The sequence below is a fragment of the Pseudonaja textilis genome, chromosome 8 (genome assembly GCF_049901715.1).
Source record: "Pseudonaja textilis isolate UNSWEBS1 chromosome 8, rPseTex1.2, whole genome shotgun sequence".
Lineage (NCBI taxonomy): Eukaryota > Metazoa > Chordata > Lepidosauria > Squamata > Elapidae > Pseudonaja > Pseudonaja textilis.
In genome coordinates, this window is record NC_141997.1 from 22,825,291 (window position 1) to 22,852,985 (window position 27,695).

General features: G+C 38.6%; 1 protein-coding gene across 9 annotated transcripts in view; it reads left to right on the forward strand.

The window, feature by feature from the left end:
* NCK2 (NCK adaptor protein 2) overlaps positions 1–27,695 on the forward strand; it is a 74,389-nt gene that overhangs the window by 13,928 nt on the left and 32,766 nt on the right. Inside the window, exons 1-2 of one of the 9 annotated variants that reach the window (XM_087938515.1) lie at positions 433–547; positions 6,469–6,637. The exons of 6 other annotated variants lie outside the window; for them this stretch is intronic. The gene's annotated coding sequence lies outside the window, so the exon portion shown is untranslated. Of the gene's footprint in view, positions 1–432; positions 548–6,468; positions 6,638–27,695 lie in introns of those variants that run through there. 2 more of the 9 variants (XM_087938511.1, XM_087938516.1) reach the window with 2 other exon arrangements.

A 27,695-nucleotide genomic window follows, 5' to 3' on the forward strand; every position in this document is an offset into this window, starting at 1 on the left:
TAGCATATGATTGCTATATTGAGGGAATTTCCATTATTGCAGACTGAAGCTTTTCAGAATAGTTGAGAAAGTAACCATGTTATGTGAGGATAGGGATTTTCTGAACTTCCCAGAGACAGGAAGAAAGGAGGTGATTTATCTTGCTAGTTCCTGTGGGTTCTCAAAATTGGTATATTTTCTAAGAAAATAGAAGCTGAGGGCTGGTAGTAGAAATAGAAAATGGGTAAATCCTATGGAACATTTGGAAGTTTTTGTCCTGTTGAGTTTTACTAATAAATGTCATGTGCTATATGAGATCATTTTTATAAAGGAAGAACTACCATATTTCCATAAACTCTGAAGAGAAGAGTAGGTCTGATGTCTATACTTATTGTTGTTTGTTAGTAAATTTATAACTATTCCAACCTGATTTTTTCCGTAATTGTAGGATAGAAGCCAACATCATCACTATCAGTGTTATTTGAAAATGAACAGAGGTTCTGGTTCTAGTAAACTGAAGTGGATTACAGTTGCTGTGACTTGATTTTCCTGCTTTTTCCATTTTTAGGTAGGCAAACAAGGACTGTAATTTCACCTAAATAAATGCATTGTTTTGATTTTTTTTTTAAAAAATTGTGTGTATGTTTATTTTTGCTGCAGTGGTCCAAACCTGGTTATTAGATAGGATAATGTATTATATAGGAACAAAAGTTCTAACATTACTGGAATGAACAGAAGGCTTGCTATATTATTTAATTTTCATCTGAAATAATGTTGAAGATTGCAAAGGATATTTCTTTTTCTACTTTTGTCAACAGTTGTGCAACTTTGCTTTATTTTTTCCAAAAAGCACCTGTACTTTAGAAACTACATTTGTTTTATGAACTTAAGTACAGGTTAAATATCACCTTTCAATGTAATATAAATTTCCCCTGGAAGATCTCTCCCTCATTCTTTTCCCTCACTCTCCAATTTTACCTTTTGAAGGAATCCTTCTTAATTACTTGTGAATTTCAGGGAGCAGAGTACAAAAAGCATTTGAAAACTAAAGGCTGGGCAAGTGATGGAAAGGACCACTGAGAGGGCCTTACAGATTAGCAGTTGCTTGGGAGGGCTGCTTTCAGATCTTTTTTGTAAGATTTAATCAGGTTTTCTTGCCACCTCATCCCCACCCCTTTTCTCTTTTCCTTTCTCAAATCTGGTTTAAATGCATCTCTCGTTCACTCCACTTTACACTAAGATTTTTATGTGTTTTCCTGTATTTATCTTTATGTTTGATGTGGAAAGGAAATAGGGTTGATTATTTTGGTTTGTTTTTTATCATAGATTTCTAAAACTTATTCTATTGACATTGTTCATTAGTGTGTGAAATGGGTCAAGTTATACAGTGGTTATTTTGTGAAATGGTACATTTTCATGTAGCTAATAGCAATGGATTTATTATACCTGTGCTTTGGTTGAAATGTGATTATGATTTTTCTTGATGAATATGAAGACAAAGCAAAAGAAAATCTAAGAAATCAACAGATGGTTACAATCACTGTTTTCTACCACAAGGACACTTAAAGTATAATAAATAACATATTTTTTAAAAAAATTTAAGGCTAATTATGGAATCAGTTCTTATTTGCAAGTATAGTATAACATATATTAAAAGCTAAACAAGTTACATGAGTGTTTCTCAATCTTGGCAACTTTAAGTTATGTAGACTTCAACTCCCAGAATTCCCCAGGCAGTATACCTGGCTGGGGAATTCTAGGGGTTGAAGTCCACACATCGTCAAGCTGTCAAGGTTGAGAAATACTAGCATATATGTGGAAGAAGTTTATTCTATTAAAAAACAACTTTTATAGGATAAAATTTTATTGCACTTTTGTAAACATGTAATTCTACTCTCTTGGTATGCTTAATATATGTAACTTCCTTCGGCATTAATCAAAATAAACTTTGGCTTTGTTCTTTGGGAACTAAATTGTCTATTAATAATTCTTAGATCTAGTCATTCTGCATATACAATAGTGCTGAAAATAGTCCTAGGGAATTACATTTTCTTAGGAATTAACATTTATGTTAATACTGTAAACAAAACCCAATGATTTTTAGCAAAACACTTATTTGTAGGGTACATATCTCCGTCATTATATAGGTTGAAGTAGATGTAACAAGCAGCAATTAAACAATCATTCTACTTTGGTTATCTTTACACCATTTACTAGAAAGCTGTTTGAAATAATTCACTGTTTCTGCTCTATAAAAGGGAATATATCAGTTCTGTTTTTAACAGCATATGTCACAATTGTAGTACTACACCTAATGTATTTTATGCAGTTACACATTCTGAAACAATTGTTTCAGCCCTAAGATTATATAAAATACTAAAAATTATGGGTCACTTGGCCCGGATAAGTATAAGAACCAACTTAATAATTAAAATTAAGTTTAAAAAAATAATGTCTGCATTTACTATACGAAGGTTCTTTACTGATCAATACAAGACACACATTTGAATGTGATCCTGTAAAGATTGCATAGTCCTCATTGAATGACCACACGTTCAGTCAATTTTTGAAGCGTTGATAGTGCTGAATGAAGGGACTTAATGACCATTCCTCATAGTTGAACCATCTCACCATCCCTGGTCACATGAGCACCATTTGCAACCTTTATTGCCAGTTTCCAAAAAGCAAAGCCAAATGGGGAAGCTGTCAGGAGGACTATTGATATGCAACCTAGTTCCACAAAAACAAAGTCAAAAGTTCATTTTGATTAAAGCTGAAGAAAAAGTTGTATATACTCTGTTAAGTATATCAGGAGAGTAGAATTACATCTGTTTACAGAAGTGCAGTAAGATTTTATCATGTGACTTCTGGAGTTTGCGACTGCACAGGATTCACAAAACAGCAACTGGAATTGCCACAGCTGCCATTGTAGATTGGCATTATCACATGGCAGTATGCTTTACAACCTTGTTGCTTAGCAACAGTCCCAATTATTGTTAAGTAAGGACTATTTGTAGTCAATCTCTTTATAGTCCTGTTTCCTTTTGTTTAGATACTGTCAAATGTATGCATTAATTACTAGTTTCTTTTAAAATAATCTTTAGTAGAAAGGATTTCCATTTTGAAACTTTGTAGCCTAATCATATATAATTTGATTGTCATTTAACTCATTTGTGTCATGTAGAAAACTATCAAGGAATACTTACCTATCTTGTAAATTAGAAGTTCAAATAAAAATTTCTTAGCTGGTTGTATATCAGGCATAGAGATTTCTCCACTTGGTAAACATTTATTTCTGTATTTTATTTATGAAATCACTTTGAATAGATATGATTTAAATAATATGTAATTGCATAAAGTAATCAAAACTATAATAAAACAGCAACAAATAAAATGTATGTTTTAGTATATTAGCTTTTTAACATATTTTAAACGATGTTACTGTATTTATTTATAGAGATTATCAACTGAAGTTGGCTTTGGATGATTTACATACTATTTTCATGTAACAAATGAATATATTATTGGTTTATAGGGCCATTTATTGTTCCACAGGTGGCACGCAGAGTCCTCTCTGTGGGCATGTGTGCATTGCCCCAGCTCAGCTTAACCACGCATGCATGCGTGCCTCCCGCTGGCCAGCTGGCCTTTGGGTCTCTGCTGCGCATGCATGGGGCACCTGCATGATGGGCGGAGTGCGGGTTGCCACGGGTCCCCACGTGCATGCACAGGGGCCATGTGTTGGGGTGCACCTTGCATTTTGGGTATGTGTGTGTGCTTTGGGCACTCGGGGCTCAAAAGGTTCACCATCACTGTTACAGGGTTTTCATTCTGCCTTTCATACATGCATCCAATAAACCTTATAAATTGCTTCACCAAGACAGAACCCTGTGAGATAGATTAGACTGAGAGAGAAAGTGATGGGTGGAAAGTCACCCAGGAAGCTTCCATGGATTAAAAAAAAAAAAACCTCTAACACTTTAACCACTGCCCTATGGTGACTTCAAACTTCAAACTGAACACTTGCCACCATTTTACAGTTAACTTAATGTAGTTATGCAGAGCAGTTTAAATGCCACATTATTAATCTTGGTGCTCCAAGGCAGCTGAGTGGGATGAGCGCCATAGAGACAAGGTTCTTGACAAGTTGTGGGCTCGAGGAAAAGAAGCGGCCCAAACTTCAGAAAAAATGGCACCCAGTATAGTTTCCCGCATAAATGAGGAGCAACTGTTATTAAGAGGAGATAGGCAACTGCAAACTGACAGGAGTGCAGTAACAGAAATGGCCACAGGGGGAGCTGAAGAGCAACAGGAGTCTATTGAGGCTTCAGAGATTATAATTTTTTTCTCAGTCTGCCCAGCAATTGACAGTTATAGGTCAGAGACCCAAAATGGCTCCAGAAGCCACATTTTCTCCCATGTCAGCTGGCATTAGACCAGTCAGGGGGCAAGAGCCTGAATTCCAACTTAACATGCAGGCTGTTTTAAATGAGGCAGTAAGGCAAGGGGTGTCAGCTGTTTTAAAACAGACTAAGTGTTCGCCTTCAGAGGCTCCAGCCCTTTTATCCAGGCATAGTAGGAGACACAGGTCTCATCATGAGGAGGATCTCTCCCTACATTCAGAATCGGGGTTCTATGCCCCTGCTGAAAGCTCCCACTCTGTGATGACCCAGAGTATATCAGAAACATAACAAAACCCAAAACGTAACAAAAAGTCCTTTAATGCCTTCAACTTAGCTTCACTGTTTAATTGTTCACAGTGGAGGAGTAAACTATTTTCAAAATAACATTTCAAAGGCAAGAAACACAGTTCACATTCAAAGAGCTGATAACGAAGCAAAAACAAAACGCACTGAATAAAGTTCCACGACAGACCAGGATAGATAATTGCCAACTTCAGGGAGATAACCAGGCACAGTCCGTTGGAAGAACACCAACCAAGATAAACCTTTAGGAATAAAGCACTAATTTGTCTCCAGCGTCTGTTAGTACGCAGGTCCAACCTTTTATGCAGATCTCACACCTGCAACCCATGAAGAGATCATGGCCCTCTCCTCCTGAGTAGACCACGTTTTACCCTGATCGTCTCTTCCCTGTGTGCCCTAGGGTGGATAGGGGATGGGCCTGGGTCCTGCTCTGACTGCTCAATCGGCCTCTGCCCTTCCCCAGCCTCCTCCACCACCTCTGGAGCCACACTTCCACTCCCTGTTGGCTGTTCCTCCTCTTCCTCAGAGTCAGTCTCCACCAGGGGCATGACACACTCCATCCAATCTGACAGTGGGCAAAGATGGAAAGAGACTACTCTGATGATGAAGGCCTCAATGAGGCTGAACAAGTCTCTATGCCAGCCTGTTCCAACCAGCCATCTTCAGGTAGCTTCTCTTCAAGGCTAAAAAAGCACAGGACAGGGCTTGGTTCCTGAACCACAGGAGCCTACTGACCCTTCTGAAGACCCCAATGACCCACTATTTTCTGGAGGAAACAAACAAGTAACAGCAGATGTCATCCCTGCACCAAGAATGTTCACCATGGTCATCCAATGGCAGTGGTCATCCCTTGGGTCCAAGCCCTTCCTCCCTGGGCAAGAAGCTGTTCAACATGGGAGGTGACCTCTCCAAGTCCCTGGAAGTGCCCACTGTCGACACCCCAGTTGCGGCCCTGAAAGCCAACACCGACATCCTTGGGGAGCCTGAGGACTCAATGAAAGCAGAGGACAAGAGGGCTGAACAGACGTTGCAGAGAACACACCTGTCAGCAGCATGGGCAGTGAGGGCCTCTACGGCCGCATCCCTTTTCAAAGGACCTCTCTTATCTGGCTCCAGGAGCTGCAAGAGAGAATTCCACTGGATGATGTGAGATCACACCAACATGTGAACAAGCTATTAGCAGCAGTGGAATTTTCAGCTGATGCCACCCTCAGTGTGGCCAGATTTGCATCTAGAGCAATAGGGAGGCCAGTGACCTCTTGCTGCCTGCTCTGGCTAAGACAATGGCAAGCTGATATGAAACATAAAGTGGAGGTTGGCCACTGCTCCCTTTAAAGGGGATAAATTATTTGGAGAGGCTCTGGACAAAGTACTAGTGGGGTCCAAGGACAAAGGGAAGGTCTTGCCGTCCAGGTCCAGAAGAGGGATGATTTAAGATCAACTCCCTATCTCAGACGTTCCTATTATAGGACTCCTGAAGCAGGAGGCGGGGTTTTCTAGGCCCCAGAAGCCTTTCGTCCGCAGGCAGGATCAACCCCAGGACAGGACAGGTAGAAATCACCCATTGAACAAGCGGCCCATTCGAGGGGCTGGGGGGTCATCCCTTCCAATGCCCCAGATAAATTAGGTGTCAACCCTCCCAATCCTGAATGCTATTTCCACCACAACGGAGAAGGGTCATTGGTTCTCATCTGATACGACGTTTCTCTTTGGGTGGAGATAGCATTCAGTCCCACCCTTTTCTGATCCATTCCGAATGTAATGGTGTATGTTATTGTTATAGGAGAACACGTCTGTCTGTCAATATTCCTTCGCCAATTTCTGGGAGGATCCTAGCAACCGAGGGAGTGTCCTCAAAGATTTGACAGACTCAGTCAAATCAGCAAGCAGAGACTGGTAATCCTTCCCCAATCCTGAATGCTATCTCCACACAAAGAGAAAAGTCGTATCGGGTGAGAACCAACTACCCTTTTAATCTCCTTACCATGGATCTTTCACAATTTCCCTCAGCAATAAAATGCATATTGCTGGTGATAGACTGCCCCTTACATTAATCATGTATGCATTGATCCTGATTAAATTTACTGCTACCACTTCCCATTGCTTTCAGTTTGAAATGAGGTTACCTACTGGTAGCTGTTATGAAACTCTAGTTCATCACTTAAAATATCAGTTCCATATTGTCACATTTTTTTTCCCTAATAACTATCATATTCTTTTATTTACTTATTTATTAAACAAATTTGTATAGTCACCCAATTCACACACGGATGACTCCAGGCAGCTGACAATATTGAAAATCCACAACATAAAAGCCATACAACTGCACCCCACCCATACTTCTCATAATACCCTTATTGATAAGGTACATGGTTTGAGAGTTTGCTATGGATACCGAATTACATTTTCTCTTACTTCTTTGCATGTCTCCTACTCTGCAGAGATTGAATAAACGTTTGAGTTTTAAATGGATAATCATGCTGGAAAACAGATGTGTTGAAGGGAAAGTATAGGATTTGTGATATTTTCTAAAGTTACAGATTACTATCTACATTTATTGCTGTGTTATAAATAAAGAGATCGAGTGAATGAAATAAGCCCGTGGTCACTCTTTTCTTTCGTCAGCAGTCCATGCCTTGAAGTTTTGAATTTTTCCTTCTAAACAAATGCAATTATTTTGGTTGTGAGCACACATTTTCTTAGCTTCGTTCATAAAAATTGGTGGTGGGGTGTGACCTTTATGGGAAAGGAGTTAAAGCAAAAGGAACATCTTGGTATTTAATGTGAAAGAAAATAGTAATGGGATATTATATTTTTCATATTCATAAATAATATCAAGAATAATAGAAATATTAATCTGACATTTGGTAGAATATATTCTCAATACTTTTTTATTGAGAAGTGATTTTATATATGTATTATATTAGCTATTCTAATTCCCCTGCTCCATGGATTTTTGAGTGGATGCAAATGAATGAGGAATGCTAGGAATTACACTGGATGTTCTAAAAACTCTTAAGTACATTGGATTAATCTTGAATGGATCTGATTTTGATTATGCATAGTAGGATCATTAAAATCAGTAGGGCTTTAGTTAGAATAATTTAAGTAATTGATTTCAGTCAGTGGACTGTCATTAAATATGGGTCCTGTCCCATATTCTGCATTCTATCTTGTAAATAAATAATAATAAGTTTTGTTTCAATCCTTGATGTATATTTAGGTTTTTTTTAATCCTTTTAAAATAAAAAAGAATTACAAAATAAAAAGGTACATATTTTATCTCAAATAGCCAAGATTTGGAACTGCCAGAATATGCAAGTAGAGAAAATTGTTTTACATTGGCTATTGTGTTCATATTATTGCAGAATTGTTTGATTGCCACTTACAGTCCTTTTGGATTGAAGTGACATAAAAATCTAATAATAAGTAAGATTGGCTTGTTTTTGTTGAATGCTATATAAAGTATGTTCTATTCCTTTTGCAAGAGATAAGATGAGAATTTGTGTTCTGTTGTCATTTAGATCTGCTTATGAAATTAATCCTTACTTTAGTATGATTTTCACATCTAATTCTGCAGGACTCTGTTTCAGATTTTAAAACAAAAATGACATGATTAGATTTGTGCTCAAGTTCTATTCAGAGAGATTTTGATTGATAGATGAGACAGATGCTGCAATGATTTTTAGTTGAGATATTTAGGGATTTATAATGTTGTGCCATCCCTTTGGCACATCCCTTTGTATGTTTCATAAAATAAAAATTGAAAAATATAATTTTACCTACACTTTGAATAGGATTAGAATTTGGAAATGAAGTGAGAAAGGGAAAGATGGTTTTTTAATAATATTACATGGCATATTACTTACAAATTTTCACTTGTATTTGCTTAATTTATTTTTAGGATGAAATAAGTGGTAGGATATTGTTGATTCACTTTGCATAATGGCCCTTTATGGTGATCATTCTCTTAAAGCACTGGATAATAGATCGTGTATTCCTATACTGTTCCTACTGTGAAACATTTGTCTCGCCCACATTAAATTTATTTTGATGAGCATGCCAGCACTTCTGTTTTTTATCAGATCAGTACCTAGCTATTTTTCACAATGTAGGCAGGTTTTCTGCAGTTGTTATTTTGAGCCAAAGGGTAAAATGATTTTTAAGAAATCTCTCAATTTATAGATATACATATACGTAATCCTGGATAGCTTTACATTTGTGCTTTTGCATACTATAATTTCTCTAATGGTCATAATACTAAACTTATCAAGGCCGTATCAAGTTTCTAAGATTGTTTTAGAGAATCTCTAGTACCTTAAGAGAATGATCGCCATTTTGTGTGTATGATTCTTGTATTCCTTTTTGTTTGGATTATGCTAAAAGACTTGTCATTTGAATACCTGTATGAAATGTTCTTTCATACAGTGAAGGTTTGTGTAATGGGTATAAAAGGTGATAATCAGCAGATTGCATCTCCCATGCCTTCTTTTCTTCTTGAATATGCTTTGAAAGATTTTGAGACCTTTATGAACTTTTATCACACCAAAGGTTTCTTTTCAAATATAACTATGTTTTGGGAATATGGTAATATTTTAGCATATTGAGTACATATTTCCCAAATACCACCAGAATATTAACATGTACTCCTGTTTCTGTATCCTTCTACAGTAATTGTACACAATCCTAAAGTAGCCTAGTGCATTAATTGATGCTAAGAATCTATTATAGCTTAATTGTAATGATTATACCGATACCTGTGTTGATAGTAAAAAGACACAGCTAGAAGGGAAAAGACGAGACACATTGGTGCTCCTTATAATTGTTAACAGATTTTCCTTGTGGATGTACCTATTGGGAAAAATACATACCTTGTATTCCTTTAATAAAGAAATAAATAGTTTATTTATTATCTAAGACTCTTATATTAAAAATTTCAAATACCACAAAGAAAAATATAGTCAAAAAGTCATATTTCTCCTGTTGGCTTTGGAAGCCATTTTAGTATCAGAAGCTTCCATGCTGCCACATTCCTGTGCCTGGAAAAGTAGGAGGGGGGAATTGTAGAGTATTAGTAATTAGACATAATAGCATTCTTCTCTTCGGTCAAGGTCATGTTATTCCTGCACCTGCAGGAGGAGTGGTTGAAGGGATGTCTTTAGCTGGGGTGGATGGTAATTAGGCCATATTGACTGATGGGTGCAGCGGTTGGTTTTGGTCTTTTGAATTACTAAGGGAAAACCCAGAACTCTCAGGTTCGGGTTTTCCCAGATGTGCCAGTATACTACTCTAATAAAAGAAAACTTTGAGAAGATGCCTGTCTCCGAGTTGTTAATTGGAGTTGAGTTTTTCTGGAACACTGACATTAACCCAAATCTCTAAATAGTTACCAGAACCCCAAAAGGGGGCTGTCCAGGGTGCTGAGCCCCAGAACCGCTCTAAAGTTCGGGCGGTGCAAAGACTCAGCGAAGATGGAGGAGAAGGAGGAGATCATAGAAGGAACTGTGGGAACAATTACCGGAGAACTTACTGAGACCCAGTATTCTCCTTCTGAAGATGTGGTGTGAGCCCTTGAAGCTGCAGAGGAGAGACAAAGGCTAGGCACTCAGCCCAAGGAAACAAATTCCTGGAAAAGTTGCCAGACTGATCCAATGGGACTGGAGGAAAAGTCGCCTAAACATCATTTCTACTCCAGTCCAATGAAGTCAGCCCATGAATCAGAATGGAGAGACTTCGGCATCCAACAACTCCCGAGACTGGAGCCTGTTGTCTCCGGCTCGAAGCCAATCATTGACAGGACTCCCAGAGTGTTTTGAGCTACTTGAAGTGGGAAGTTACATCCTGCAGACCCAACCTCCCCAAATGAGATGGAGCTTTAACGCAGTCCACATTCCCTTTTCCTGATCTAGAACCTGGCAGTGGAACCAACAGGGCGTCGGCATCTTTACACTCAGCTAGAGATGACTGGAGAATCAGCTCAGCATAACGGGCAAGCAGCAGGAGGAGATAGCAGATGCAGCCAGCATTTGGAATGCTGCAACCTCCAATTGCCCCTCTCCTCGTCAACCAGCCTTTATGCTACCCCCTGCGGAATGTATTCCCCCCAGGCTGGGGCTTCTATCTTGGTCATGGGTGGGTCCAATGCCAGTGGATGCCAGCACCATTTACACCACCTTCGAGACCACTATGGGACCAATTTGCCGCAATAATCCTGGCGCAGCAATGGGATCAGATCCAGCAGAAGGCTGCAGTCGCCCTCCCCTTTTCCAACTTGACAACCAGGTTAGCAGCCAGCCCCTATCTGCTGTGGCAGCAGCATCACAGCAGATTCCAGCCACCCATCACAGTGCCCCAGCAGGTCCTTCTCCTACTGCCCACCGCAGTGCCCCCAGCAGGTCCCTGCCCTCCACCAGAGTGCAGCAGCAGATCCCTGCCCCACCACCAGTCACCATGGCAATTCCACCAGCAAGACCAGCACCACCAAGGTTTAGAGCAACATTTGATGGGAAGCCTGCAAAACTTGCTTATTTCCTCAGCTGAGTCTGGGCACATAATATGGAAAACAATATGAAATAGATTGTGACTATTTCAGAGATTTCAGATGGGGTGAATGAGGGAGACACTTCTGACTGGATAGTCTAGCTACACAATGAGGGGGCTGCTGAACTAAATGATGTAGATGGATTTGGTGAGCTGTTCCGGGCTAGATTTGAAGATCCCTACAGAGTAGGTGAAAATGAAGACAAAATAAAAGTGATGAAACAGGGTAATCAACACACAAAAGACTTTGTATGGGATTTTAGATGGGTCGTAGGAAATCTTGGACATTGGCCTGACAGAATACTTCTGCACTATTTTAAGGAAGCCATTGATGAAGAAGTCAGAAAAGCCTATGTGGTCTAAGGGGTACCAGAGTGACTACAAAACTGATATACCATGTTCATAGCTCTAGATAGAGAAATTCACCCACATTGCAAACCTTCATCTGAGAGGCTTCCAAGGAGAACATTGCCCTGATGTCCTCTGACTAAACCTGCTAAGGCCTTTCCTACCCAACCTGCAGGGATTATCAAGTGCTTCCATTATGGTCAAGCTGGTCATTGAGCTTCCGAGTGTCTGGTACCTGCACCGGTTTCGCAACCGCATCCAGCCGCAGTGACCAGAGGCAGAAGGGCTCTACTGAAGCCTCCAGAGACCAGTCAGTTTGCCAGACAAGTCGTAAAGGTTCCCCTCCCCACGGGAGAGAGCAGGGAACCTCTGGCAAAGAAACCCTTCCCGGAGAGGCTAATGATGAAGACTCAATGGTGAGTGCAGCCATCCCCCCTTTTACAATTAAATTGAAGTTGGTGGTGCCTGAGGGAATTTGGAGAATTACAAGCAGAAATAGATACAGGATGTTCCAGATGTTTAATTGGGCTTCCAATTGTTGAGCAATTAGGGATAAAAACTAAAGGCCTAAAATGCCCAATCAAGTTTTGAACCGGTAGATGGAACGTTAATTGGAAGAGTCCCATCCACCCAGATTACAGAAATGATTAGATTAGAAATGGGAAGGCATCATGAATTTATAAGATTTATAGTAGCTCCAAAAATGTCAGAATCTGTCATATTGGGACTTGCTTGGCTTGACAAATGGGCCCCTACCATTAAAGGGAAGATGGATACTAGAAAATCATAATAGGCATTGGCCCGCTGCCCCCTGTCCCTCCTGATAAAAGACTGCCAACTAATGGGGCCTACAGCCAGAAACAGCAGCTACCACTTCACACATTCCTCCAGACAAACTCCAGATTCCTAAAGAATATAGAAACTTAGCCGAGGTGTTTAGTGAGGAGGAATGCAACATCATCCCCACTTTTCAAGCCACTGATTGCCATCGAATTAGAACCTAGAGCAAAGCTGCCCAAACTAAAAATGTCCATGACACCTACCGAAATGACTGAGTGGAGGAAATACATTGATGCCAACTTAGCTGGAAGGTTCATTGAACCAGCAAAATCTAGGTTGGCAGCCCCGGTATTTAAAGAAAAGAAAGATGGGTGTCTCTGATTATGTGTGGATTTCTGGGGGGTGAATGGGGTGTGCATACAAAACACGTAATGAAGGACTTTCTAAAATCACCTGTTCAAAGGCAAAATATTTACCAAGCTAGATCAGAGAGAAGCCTACTACTGAGTCTGCATAAAAGAGGGAAATGAGTGGAAAACTGCATTTAACTGCCCTGAGTTTCCCATTCCAAGTCATGCCTTTCGGACTCCAATGTCCCCTCGCTTTATTTATGCAGCTGATCAATGATGTGCTATGTGAACATTTGTATAAGGGGGTCTTTGTTTACCTGAACGACATTCTTATATTTAGCGAGACCCTGGAAGAGCATGTCAAACTAGTCAGACAAATATTGAAAAAACTTTTAGATGCCAAACTATACGCAAAGCTGTCAAAATGTGAATTCCATAAGGAGTCTTTGGACTACCTGGGGTGTCAAATCAGGATTGAGATGGACTCTGGAAAGGTGAAGGCGTTGCTAGATTGCAACCCCCAAGGACACGTAAGCAACTTCAAAGCTTCCTGGGTTTTGTAATTTTTTATAGATAATTCATCCCTTTGTTTGCTGAAGTTGCTTTAACAGAGTTACTAAAAACCAGTCCTTCTCTGACCAAACCGAAACCTAATCAACCTTTCACTTGGACAATGGACTGTTAAAAATCCTTTGAAACTTTAAAGCATCTTTTCCAGCGGAACTTATCCTCCAACATCTGGATCCATATAAATCTTTTGTAGTCCAAGTCAATGCTAATGACATGGCTGTAGTGGCTTTGCTACTTCAAAAGAACTCTCAAAACAAGCTGATGCCTTATGCTTATGTGTCCAAAAAGTTGACTGACACAGAACGTAGATGGACAGTTTGGGAGAAGAAGGCTTTTGCTATGCAATGGGCTCTACTGTCTTGGAGGCATTTCCTGGAGGGAGTTACAGAGCCTTTCGAGATGTGGACTTACCACAAAAACCTTGAGGCTTTGAAGACTCCTTGAAAGCTTTCCCCTAAACAAGTTCGCTGGGCTCAATACTCTAAACACTTTAACTTCAACTTAAAGTACTGTACATTCCAGGGGGGGAAAACCTATTGACTGATGCCTTGTCCAGAAAACCCCAATTTGGCAGCCGATAAGAGGAAATAGTGAATAATGCCATGATCTCTGAAGCCCAGCCGGCAGTCCAACCACTAGGGCGCAAGCCAAGCACTGTTCTGACCTCCCCGAAAACAAGTTGACAACAGATTTAAAAGCTGCATTGTCAAAATAATGCATGGTTTAAAGAAAACCATTGATTTGATTTTGCAGGAGGGGTTGGCTTGGAAAGGAAGTAAATTATATGTGCCTGCCAGCAGGAGACTACAGTGTTAAAACAGAGTCATGACTTTCGGCTAGGGGGTCATTTTGGATTTCTGAAAACACTCCATTTGGTGAGAAGACAGTTTTGTTGAAAACCAATGTAGAGAACTATGTAAGAAGCTGCTCAATTTGTGCTACCATGAAAAACAGACCAGGGAAGCAACCTGGGTTTCTCCAACCTGTAGCCGAACCAACAAAGCCTTGGAAGGAAATCGCAATGGACTTTATCGTTGAACTTCCAAACAGTGATGGAAATACAGTGGTTTCCAAATCATCAACTTATTCTCTAAGCAAGCCCATTTCACAGCTTGCAATGGACTGCCTTCAGTGAAAAAGCTGGCCAAACTTTGTGAAACATATTTACAGACTTCATGGAGTTCCATGGCGAATAATTTCAGATCAGGAAGTTCTGTTCACTGCTAAGTTCTGGAGGGAGTTTCTAAAGTCCATTGGATCATCCTAGGGACTTAGCTCTGCTTTCCATCCGGCTACCAACGGATCTTCAGAATATACGAATGCCATGGTGGAACAATACATTAGATGTTATGTAAATTATCAACAGGAAAACTGGGCAGACTTGTTACCATTCGCAGAAGTGGCATATAATAACGCTGTACCTGGTTGACACCTTTTCAAATAACTACTGTCATGGAGTTTGTTCCTATGCCTGAGTTACCTAGAGAACCACCCACCTCCATGTCCCTAATAGAATGGGTGGACACATTAAAGAAAGGGTGGGACAATACAAAGAAAGCCTTAGCGGAAGCGGCTTAGGAATATAAAAAACAAGCAGACAACCACTGTTCTCTCCAACCACTTTTTCGAGTGGGAGACGAAGTATATTTATCAACTAAGTAATATTGAAATTACCTAGTAAGAAACTTGGACCAAAAATCATTGGCCCTTTTCCTATAGTGAAAGTAATTAACCCTGTTACTGTTCAGCTTAACCTCCCTTGAATACTAGGGAAAATACATCCAGTATTCCACAGCAGTCTGTTAAAGCCAGCAAAGAGGTTCTGCTTTAAGACCTATACATGCCGCTCTTCCCAAGCCTGTGGTAGTACAGGGTGAAACAAATTAAGTAAAAAAGATATTGATTCTCGATCGCAGAGGGGTCGCTTAAAATATTTGGTTCACAGGAAGGGGTACCCTTTGTCAGAAGCAACTTGGATGAAAGGTTGGGATGTCAAAGCTGATCGACTAGTTAAACAATTTCATGATAACTTTCTGTACAAACCAAAAGGTCCTCCTGGAGGGGGGGAGAGGGGGTTAAAGTGATTTGTTTGGACAGTGCATTAATCCCTTACTATGTTTCGTCTATTTTATTTTCCAGGACATGATTTTTTCTTGGGGGGGAAGAATGCCTGTCAGCTTTGGAAGCAATATTACTACCAGAAGCTTCCATGCTGCCACATTCCTGTGGAGGGGGGAATTGTAGAGTGTTGGTAGTTAGACATAACAGCATTCTTCGCTTTGGTCAGGGTCATGTTATTCCTGCACCTGGAGGAGGAGTGGTTGAAGGGATGTCTCTAGCTGGAGTGGATGGTGATTGGGCCATGTGATGGGCTGATCGGTGCAGGGGTTGGTTTTGGACTTTTGAATTTCTAAAGGAAAACCTTTAGTACACTCTCAGATTCGGGTTTTCCCAGATGTGCCAGTATACTACTATAATAAAAGGAAACTTTGAGAAGAGTTTTTAATTGGAGTTGAGTTTTTCTGGAACGCTGACATCTGCACTCAAGAAGAACTTTTAGTATTGTTAAGAAAGTACTTAGATCTCCAATTATTTGAAAGATCAGAACAGAATAACAGAGTTGGAAGGGACTTTGTAGATCATCTAAGTCCACCCCTCACCCACCCAAATTGGAGACCCCACACCATTTCCGACAGATTGCAGTCCAGTCTCCCCTCAAAAACTCTCACAACCTCTGAAGGCAAGCTGTTCCACTGGCTGATTGTTCTCACTGTCAGAAAATTTATCCTTATTTCTTGGTTGAATGATAGGTTTCTGTCCATTATTTGTTGTCTGGCCTTCAGGTGCTTTGGAAAATTTTGACCCCCTCTTCACTAGACTAAGCTTGCCTAATTCCTGTAACCAGTCTTCATAGGTTTTCGCCTCCAGTCCCCTAATCATCTTTGTTGCTCTTCTCTACACTCTTTCTAGAGTCTCAATATCTTTTTTATAGTGTGGTGATCAAAACTTGAGGCAGTATTCCAGGTGTGGTCTTACTAAGGCTTTATAGAGTGGTGTTAGTACCTCACATGATCTTGGTTGAATCCTTCTGTTAATGCAACTTAAGATTGCAATGGCTTTTTTGGCTGCTGCTGCATCAGTGGAAGACTTATTGAGCAGGTTAAACCCTTTAAATATGAAGCATAAAATTATATAAAGCATAAAAGAGCTTATAGTAAAATTTCTTGGCCTTGTTATTATGTTACGGATACTTTTGTCTTCTTCCTGCTAGATTCCTTCTAGATTTCAGCCTTGGCTTGTATGTTACAACCAGGCAAATTTAAGCAGAGGATTTGATGCAAGACATTCAAACTGAAAGACCCAGCTTTTAACTTTTATAAAGAGGTGCAGAGAGTAATCATGAAATCTCTCCACCCCCATCAATGACTCGTTAAAAAACTAATTGATTTAATTATAAAGCAGAGAGGTGCCTAAACTGAGTTTGAAGCCCATTTTGAATGTCAAATGAAGTCAATATCTTGGTATAAGAATGGTGGAATATAATTTTATTTATGTGAGATGGATGAAATATTTTGAGTGGTTATATTAAATTTTGAGACATTTACTTTTATCACACTGTTAAGTATTCTATTGATTAACGGACTTCAGCAGACAGCCTTAGATGAAAATACTGATTATTAAATTATTAAATTCATTAGATTTTGATAAACTCTTCACAATATTTGATAAGCCAGTTTGGTCTAGGGCTGTGATGGCAAACCTATGGCACACGACGCGGAAAAGGTTAGCCATCACTGGGCTAGCGATTAAGGCATCAGGCTCGAACACAAGACTCTGAGTTCAAGTTCCGCCTTAGCCATGAAAGCCATGTGTCTTCAGACCAGTCAGTCGCTCTCATCCGAGTCTGCCTCATAATGTTGTTGTTATGGGGAAAATAGGAGGAGGGAGGTATGTTGGATTTGTTTGCCAGCTTGAGATATTTGTAAAAATAAAAAAGGTGAGGTACAAATTAAATTAATGAATAAATAAAATAGTAATTCATGATAGAGCACTTAATAAAAATACACATTGCTTTAAAGGTAAGATTTCTGGAAACACATCAAATTTTCTATTATTGCAATTGATTTTTTTCAGTAGTAGAATAGATGAAAAAAACTTTTGATTTGCTTATTTTTCATATTAGCTTATTCAATAAAATTTAGCATTGTTTGTTCTTTAGGGACGTTTTACATTTATATATTTTATTAAACTTTATATTTTAGCTTTTTATTTTTAAGAGGAGAACATTGAGTATAATCCTAAACAAAATTAATTGGAAAACAGTTTTATTGACTTCAATGAGACTAATTTTAGGGACAGAGAAAAACGTGTAATATTTTGATTAAAGTGCATTTTAAAAAATGGTATCAGGAATACAGATTCCCAGAGTTAAATATTTGCATTTTGTATGTAAATGGATATTACTTTTGTGTGTGTATGATGTCTTAGGGCTTCTTGAGGCTTAATATTAAATGGGTAATAATATAAAGCATAAAAAAGCTTATACAGTTCAGTTAAAATATCTTGGCCTTCTTATTATGTTATTGATTTGCATATATGTGTGTGGAAGGGAAGTTATTTTTTGTTGTAATTTTTGCATCACAGGTGATTTATGTGCCTTCATCAGAAGTTTTTATAGTTGAGATTTTAAGTGGAACCTCCTGTTTTCTTATCAGTTCCGTTTTGATTACTGTGTCTACAGCTTGCATATTTTGTTTGCCCCCTTTCTTACTCTGTCATGTTTAAAAATATAAGTAGTTATAGAATGTAGGTTTTTCTGGCCATTATTTGTTATCTAGGTAATATTATTTCAAGTTTTCCCTAATTCTTCAAAAAGTAAATGCTGTATAAACATTTATTGTGTAATCTGCAAGGTTTCTGTTACTAGCTTTCTGTGGAAAGAATGATCTCTAAGGTCCCCTTTAACAAATGCTCTATAGATAGCAGTAGTTTATTCTTCATATTCGGGCAACAGACCAAAAGAGGAGGTCCCCTAACACTGACACAATTGTATACTGCTGATAGTTCAGTAAGGCACACAGGAAATGGTCTTCAGGAATCAGCATGGAAACTGAAAAAGATATTGAGCACCTGTATCGGTTTTCTCAAAAACGATTCCAACCATTTCCCAAATAATACGTCTTATTTCTTTGTCAGGTGATACTCCATTATATACCTTCTGTTCCTCTGACATGCAATGATTAGAAATTATTTGTTCTCCAACTCTAGCCTGCTGAAGGCCATGTTTCCTGCCATAAACAAAAAAAGCATCTTTCTAATAACAGTGCAGTGATATCTAAAAGTAAGAAAATAAGGATAATTACGGTTTCTAATCAGTGTTTCACATCTGCTAATGGATCTGATCAGATTAATGGCATCTTTTTCCAAAGACTGTAGAAGCATATACATTGGTGGCTGTACCAAACATTATTGCTCTTACTGCAAACTCAGAAGATGCCTGACTATATCAGCATCTCCAACACCTATATCAAAACAATAGAGAACCTACTTAAATGTGACAAATAGGGATAGAAGATAGATACAGGCTACCTAGTCTATTTAAAAAAGTTGCTCTCGCTTCCCATAAAAAAAAATGACCAAAGCAAAATCCATGTATATAAACGCAAGAATCACAATTCTGTTAATTGACATAGCCTTCTGGCCATGCAATTAATTCATATAAACAATATTGTAAATTGAAGTTATTCTAACATGAGCAAAGGAAAGAGGTTTTTTTTTTCAAGTGCTAAGAGATTGTAGGATTGAAATAACTACTACAAAAATGGTTTCCAGGTTCATCCTCTAAGAACAGTTTATACTTGTATATAATGATAAAGGCTTTGGCTATGTTTTTGGCATATTTATTCAGCATCCCTTTAATGGATTTTAAGACCAGATTCAGGAACATGAAATAGAAATGCAAAGTGAGATAAGCAATATTTCTAGATCCTGTTGACTAAAATGTAGAAAATTTCAACTTTTTGAGAGATAGAATTCATTGTATGTATTTGTTTCTCCTTGTGGACAATGAAATACTGAAGTTCTTAGCTTGCAGATTTCTGCCTACCCTGAAAATATGGTTTCTTTTGATCAAATAATCTCCAGTGTCCTAAATAATTAGAACTACTGTGTTTGCATGTAAGAAAACCATCTCCAAGTCTATGATGACTGGGAAAGTGAAGATAAATAGGTTGGTAAAGTGGTAGTGAGTGTGCATTCATGTTTAAAAGAACATTAACAAAACGTTATATAAAATTCTTAGTATATTATATGTTAGAATTTGCGAAGGGATACCATGTTTCTCACAAAATAAGGCCTGGCCTTATTTTTTTTTAACCCCTGAAAAACCAGGTAGGCCATCTTTTCGGGGGTGACTTAATTTCCTCCCCCACCTAGAGCGGCCCATACACATGTACCTCGCCGTGAGGCCACTTCTATCAGCCAACGAAAGCTTCCCGAAGGCGTGGCTGCCCATGTCCCCTTGCCTTTAGGCAGTCTTTTTCAGGCGATGGAAGCTCCCCAAACGCAGTCACCAGCTACTTCAATCGGCCGGTAGAAGCAGCCTTGCAGCGAGGGGAGTGTGTGTGTGTGTGTGTGTGTGCCACTCCTCGCCCCGAAGCGGCTAGGGACTCTGCCTTCAAGGGAGCTTTTGTCTGCCGAAAGAAGCGGCCTCGCAGCGAGGAGAGTGTGTGTGTGTGTGTGCGCTTGCCCCGAGGCCGCTTCTACCGGCCGATCGAAGTGGCTGGTGACTGCATTCGGGGAGCTTTGATCGCCCGAAAAAGACTGCCTAAAGATGAGGGGACACGGGCAGCCATGCCTTGCCCCGAAGCGGTTGGGGACTCTGCCTTCAAGAGAGCTTTCGCCTGCTGATAGAAGCGGCCTCGTGGCGAGGAGAGTGTGTGTGTGTGTGTGTGTGTGCTTGTCCCGAGGCCGCTTCTACCAGCCGATTGAAGTAGCTGGTGACTGCATTTGGGGAGCTTCCATCTCCCGAAAGAGACTGCCCTAAAGGCGAGCGGACACGGGTAGCTACGCCACGCCCTGAAGCGGCTGGGAAGTCGGCCTTCAGGGAGCTTCTATCGGCTATCGGGGTATTCTAGCCTATGCTACCTGCAGGGCACTCCTTATAAAGGCAAGGTTTCTCCCCATCCCCCCTGCCCTTCCCCTGCCCATTTCTCTTCACCTCACGTAGTTCTAACAATCGATGTGAGAAATGGCGGGTTTGAATAGACCTAAATTTTGGGGGTGGGGCTTAATTTCACCTCATGCCTAGAAATCATGCTGGGCCTTCCTATTGGTGGAGGCCGTATTGTTGGAGAAACACGGTAGTTTTTAATTGGACATAGATTTATTGAATAGGATTATTATGCTTTGGTTTTTTTTAAAGTGACTCATTATAGTCATACTAATCTTGAGCAACTACTGTATACTATATAGCAAATTCTTCTTTGGATAATTCTTTTTAGGGGCAATAATATGCTCTGAGTTATAACATGCATTATTAACACAACTGATTTTTGAACATTTCAATTTCTATCACTTTAGTGTCAGGAATAATTTATTCTATGAATATCATACTTCGTTGCAATAAATCCACTGCAGTTTAGTTGTCTTAGAGCTTTTTAAATGTCATATAAAATGATTTATTCATGTAAAATACCATGACAATAGACCAAGTTGAATGGTTCTTCTTGTTTTGATTTTTTTCTAAGATAAATTCATATATTCTGAATCAAGTGTTTTTAAAAGGTGCAGATTAAAAAGGGTCAGAAAAAAATTGCCATATTTTTCAAGCTCAGGAAGAAATCTATAATCTTTTTGAAATAGCATGTGACTGAAAAAAAGTCCACATGCTACAGCATCTGTGAACCATACTTTTAACCCTAAGATTGGCTAAGAGGAATTTTGACTTGGAACCAAATTATATCACAAGCTTTATTGGGTTTTTTTTTATTTCCTTATTAGTAAGATTCATTAAAGCATGTCCATATCTTGCAGTAAATATTGGTTTGCTGTATATGTTGTTTCTAATCCTAACTTTTTTTAAAGTTGATTTTAGAAGGAATTTCCTGGCACCACTTTCAGGGAAGCTTTTCTCTGATGGAACAAAGAACCACCTTCCAATCTGATGAAATTGCCTCTTAAGAGCATAACTGTGCTACATTGAAAATTGAGTTTAATTTAAAAAACAGTTATATGCCTAGGAAGGTTGGACACAAGATTTTCTTCTGTATAAAGTATGTTGCAATCATTTTTGGGTGTCATAGATGAGATTGGAATGAGATCATTTCAGAAATTGAAATGACAACTCTGTAAAGAGGCTGTTTGCTTTTATTTTCTCGTCTTCATTCCTTTGGTATATTTTAAACATTAATACCAAAATCCATTCCCCCCCCCCACAGATTCCTAAGAGTGGATGGATCTAAATAATTAATGTGTTTAATGATTAATTTTGAAATGGTCATGCTAAATTCTGTCACAACCCATAAAACACGTGCCAAAAGCAAATGTCTTTTCTGCTACTATTTTCAGAATGTGACATTTCAACAGAAGTTTTCTCACATTAGAAGAGATTTAGCTGGCTTGTTTCTTCCACGTGTTTTGATAGGGTCTAATTTTTCAAATGTAGATGTAAGAGCCTCCATTCAGTTTGTTGGTCTCCAATGCTGGAGGCATGATATAAATAAGAGTGCTTGTAATTATCTCAGTGATTTCTGTCTCATTATAAAGAGGGTAACTGATAGGCAAGCTCTCTTACAAGAATACAAGAGATGCCCTTTGTCTTCCTTTACCAAACCATGAGGCTTGAGAAGTCAAGAGAATATATCAAGTCATGGATACTTGCATCTCAAGCAAGCTCAGGTCTCGTCTTATCAGAGCACTCTGTTTCTCTGCTCTCCTCACAAATGGGGAACACTTTTGACTGATAAAACAACACAGCCATTGTCCAAACTTGACACAATCAGACTTTTAGCAAGCAGCCTTAAATTTTTTATTTCAAGCTGTCAAAAATAGTAATCTCTGTGGAATTAAAATACCCTGAAACCCAGTACTAGTCAATCCACAATTTATGGAGTTGTGTGTCTGATATCTATTTTGATATCAGCTGTTCTTTAAGATAGAAAAGTGTAAATGGGTTTCTTCAAGGAGATTGTCAGAGGGGATTTCCCTTTACCAAGTGTTCTTTTATGGATGCTTCTTTAGCATGTCCTAGTTTTCAGAGGTATTAACATGTTGACCCATTGAGTAGAACAACATTTATACAGCAAGACCTTCCTGTACAGAGCCTATAAAACATCTGCTTTAGGAAAGTTCTAGTCACATCTGTGTTTATGAGAACTTGATTTTTTAGTCAAATCAGTGCCTACAGTTAATCCTAGAGCATTTGGTTGACAGGCAGGAAATCAATAACTTAGCAAAATGTGGCACTTCTGCAGCTTATTCTGTGGATATTAGTCTCAGTAGTATTCACTTATTAATTTGAGCCATGGCCTATATAAAGTCACTGTATACAGAAGTAATTCCTAAAATTGGAATATAGATTTCAAATCCAAGCCATTTAAAAGTACTTAGGGAAGTTTTAATTGAGTACAAGAATAAGGCCTCATATATCTTCCAAAAGGGAGGAATATAAAGATCTTGGAGAGTTATATTATTTTCCTCTGTACTTGGTCTGTACTGGATCTCATAATTTCAAGGTGGATCTAAACCTCACTGTAAACATAGCAGCTTTAGAATATGTCAAGGATCGTTGTGTCAGTTTGTTTACTACATACAGCAGCAATAGCAACTATGCTAAAATTATTGCATTTCTTTACTAGCTTTTGATGTAAGTTAATAGCAGACATGTGGGTTCTAAATACCACTTCAAGATGATTATAATAGACTGTTTTCAAACTCATAATTTTATTTTTTCCCAAATCCAGAAACATTCCATGGTGTTAAAGGATATAGATTTTTTTGTGGTACAGGAACTATATTATCAGTACTATCTACAATATTTCAGGTTAATTCACTGTTCCTTATTGTGTTGACAAAGAAAGATTTGAAAAGAATAAATTGGTTTACTGCCCGAAGTTCCAGATTATAATAAATTATAAAGCATCCCTGAATTTGTGGGAAACTCTGTATGACAATTAATCCAGGTTACGTCCATTAGCCCTCAGTACATTTGGAATATCCCCGTATGCTAATATTAGGAGTTTAGAATATGAGAGTCTGACAGAAACAATTTCTTTTTCTTTTTTGTTTCTATTTGTTCTTGCTTTTCAGAGCAAGTAGGAGAACAATTTGTATCATAAAGTCATAACCTAATAAAACAAAAATGTAGGTAAAATATGAAATAAATACAGATGCTCTTAATTGGATCACTATCTGAAAGATTTTAGTTTCTAATATCTATCTAAAGGTCACAAGGGAGTAGGCCAGTCTGATTTCCTTGAGATTTTATTCCATACCACTGTGCTGCCATTGAAAAGCAGGAATGGTGCTCCAGAGGGCAGGTGTCATGGCAGAAAAGGCTCTTCCTAGGCCTGAATCTTAATTTGGTACTGGATAGGATTCAGAGCCTGCCTGTCCTGCTGGATCTAACAGGATGGATATATATACTTGTGGGCCTGCGCACATTGCCTTCTGGGTGCTGGCATGCAAGCGCAATTTTCGGCATGAGCCGAAAAAAGTTAGCCACCTCTGCTATAGCAACTTGCTCTTGAAGCTTGTTTCCCATCAAAACCACCACAGCCTCCAGATACTAAACCAGGGTGCAGTTTGGTGACAGATGAGGGATCATGATATTGATTCTCACCTAAAGAAAATTTGTAACTATAAACTGGACAATTGGACCGACCACAAGCCACTCACACAACAAGGGGTGACAGAACATTAGGTAAGAATGCTTTACTTCCCTTGTCAACATGGTATTGGCCCAAGCACATCCATGCTCAGATTCTCTTCTGGTTTTCTCCACCAGCTGCTTTTGTGGTGCTTTTTTCTAAACATCTCTGTGAACATGACAATAAATTGGACTGGGTGCTTAGGCCAGTCATGTCCAGTGTTCGGCTTGTCTCCTGTTGCCTGCGTACCGCTGATAGCTCTTAATACTAGTAGCTCAGCTTTCAAATATGGCCTTTTTTTAGCTGACATTTCTAGACTGGTTGAGTACCATGCCATCCCTTTTTATATTCAACAACAGGTTTAGAAGGGCTTTTTTTATTCTTAAAGATCAGGTTAGGTTAGGTTATTTTTATACAGAGGCAAAGTTTTTGCAGGTTTTTGTGCTGCTTGCAAAAGGCTTTCCTTACTGCAGCATAATGCAACAATTCATTTTCCATTTTAAAGCATAAAACTTGTTGACATTAATATATAAATGTAGATTTTATAATTAGAAGTCTCTTCTATACTTTCCCTCAAATTTTAGTTCATGTCACAAATGTATATCAAGGGCCAGCAAGCTAAGACTTCACCACAGTGCTGCAATGAAAGCTGTCGTTTAGGGTACTTGTGTGTGACATTGTGATGCAAAGTTCACTTCTTTTGTGTCATGATGCATATGCCTTCCTGTGGACACCTATCAGTAATTGTTGGAATAAAGTTTTTCCAGTTATAAAAAAAAACTAGGCAGTAGGCGATTAGCAATATTTTGATTAAAAAGGTGGTTTAGGTAAAACTCAGAAGAAATTTGTTGTACCACATTCATATAAAATAAAAGTGGGGCTGAGGTCTCAGGCTTTTAAAACTACCAAGACATAAAGTTAATTTAATGTATGCTTACCACAAGATATATCAATATTTAAATTAACGGACTTGAAATGAGAAAAATCATCACTTAATTTGTTTGCACTATATATAACGTCTTTGAGCCATTCTTGACAGCTAGCAACTGCTTGGGCAACCCTTTGTAGTTTTCTTGGCAAGGGACTTGGAAGTGATTTGCCATTGCCTTCTTTCTAGGGCTAAGAGAGGGACTGGCCCAAATCAGTTGATGCCTAAGTAGGAATTGAATAACTCCTAACTGTTGCCAAGAAAAGTGCAGAGCTTCTTCAGGCAGTCACCAGGAATCAAGCATGACTTATAGGCACCAAAAAACCCAAACCCTAATCTCACAATCATAACAAGATCAGTGGGTTTGTGTGTGTTTGTGTGCGTTCAAATATAACTCTGAAAAACATAAACATTGGGCAAGTTTTTCAAAAAGAAAACAATCATCTCAGTCATTTGGAACTGCCTTCGTTTCTCCTCCAGGACGCTATTTTTGGAATGCCTGAAAACATGAAATAAGCTGAATGAAAACAGTGGTGTATGATTATCAGTAGCTACAAATACTAACTAAAGAAATGACCTCATTTCTCTAATGGATGAATTTGCAGGTCTGCTGGCTTGAGCTGAAAATCATGATACTTATGAATAAGTAATTTCTTCTGTTTGGCAGTGTTTCCAATTAAATTATTCCATTTTCAACATTTCTCAAGCATTCTAAAACAGTGGAGTGACAGGACACATGTTCTTGCCCTACTGCTCCCCTCTCCACATAGCACTTCAGTTTCTTGTTCAAGGGAAAGGTTTGTATTTGGCTGAATGTAATTACAGGCATTATTTGAACAGAGTACTCTAATGGCAACCTTCCTGATCTGGAACAAAATTTCAATCACATTTCCCCTACTCTGGTGGGAATACATGTCCAGTTATCTTCTTCATATTGTTTTTAGAATGCGTACAAAGGCATATCTGAATAGAACATTACTTAAATATTAAACTGGGGACCCAGTTTAGTATAGTGATTAAAGTGGTGGCCTAGAAACCAGGAGATCTGAATTCTAGTCCCTCTTTAGGATTGAAAGCCAACCGGGTGTGGGCCAGTCACTTTCTCCCAGCTGAACTCAAGATGGTTGTTGGGAAAAGAGGAAGAGGAAGGAGCATTACGTATGTTTCCTGGCTTGAATTACTTCTAAAGTAATAAAAGTAGGATAAAAATCGAATAAATAAAAAGTTTTAATTAGTAATCATGGACCTGGTTGACAAAATGGAAAACTACTTTCTGTTCTTTAGAGGTATTGGTACCCTTACACCTAAGCCTGGTGTTTGTGATGAAAACCCATGAGGTAATCAAATCTGTTGCTGCTAACACAAAACGTTTGGTAGAATTGTTTATGGAAAGTCTAGTTGCCTCTTGAAAAAGAACCTTTGGGATGTTTTGAAAGAATTGTATAGTTTGAATTTTATATTGAAACTAAGTTTCCATGTCTTCTTATGTCTATGATTTATATGGAATTTTAGGTCTGGGGAACTGACATCAAATACAGGAATAAAGCCAGTGTATCACTTGCTACATCCTAGGAAGCAGATATATTATTTGTAGCTGGGAGTTGAACTGCGGAGTCTCTGGTGCTCTCTGAGCTTGATTGGTTTTTTGGCAGATGTTTCATGATCAAACCAGGTAATACCATCATCATCTGTGTTTATCTAGTTTGGTAATGAAAAGTCTGCAAGAAAGCAACCAAGCTCAAAGAACACCAGATACGTAAGCAGTTTCAGCAAATAAACTTTATTTTAAAAATAACATGAAAATAGCATTGTCTGTAGAAGGAAATTAAATTTTTATAATGAGTTAAAATAATAAAAAAAAGTGTCTTCATAGCATTTTAAATTCAAGAGCAAGTAAGTCTGAGTAAGCTTATTTTTTTCTGAGTAAGCTTATTTTTTTCTAATTCTATTTTTTATTTGCCTTTTTCCTGAGTGCTAATGAATGTAATCTGTAATCTTTGGAAGATATGTAATAGATCCATGCAATATTTCTAATTTTATTGAAAGAAGTGCTTCAGAATGCAGAAATACAAATGCAGAAAATATTGTTATCTTGTTAAAACAGATACATCTGTTTCTGATATAATGAAGATGAAATGAAAGTCACTACAGGAACTTTGAAGTCCTGGGAAAAGACAAGGTTACTTTAATGAGACAGGTTATTTTTCCCCTTGAAAGTTGCAGAAAGCAGAGAGACATTTTTCTATTGCTGTTCTTAAATATTGACCAAGCAAATCTGGACCAAAGGAAGGCTGCCAGTTTGTTGCAATGTTATAGCACATTACTTGATTGGTGCCAAGTGTATGCCAGTGTGGTGAATGGAGCACGAGAATGCTGTATTATCAAGGGAGCAGGAAAAAGTGTTTCAGGTTGCATAGAAGAATTTTGCTTGTTTTTTTTTTTTAAAGAAAGGACTTTGTTTTGAAGTACTCTTGAGTTCCTGGTGTATCTCACACCCTTTCTCCAATCTCCAGTATACCTGTATTCAAGACTGCTTAAATAACTTGCATTACTCACTCTTGGCTTGCATTCATGAGGAGAAACCACATATTGGATCCATGAAAACAAAAGAATTGCTGGCTTTTGC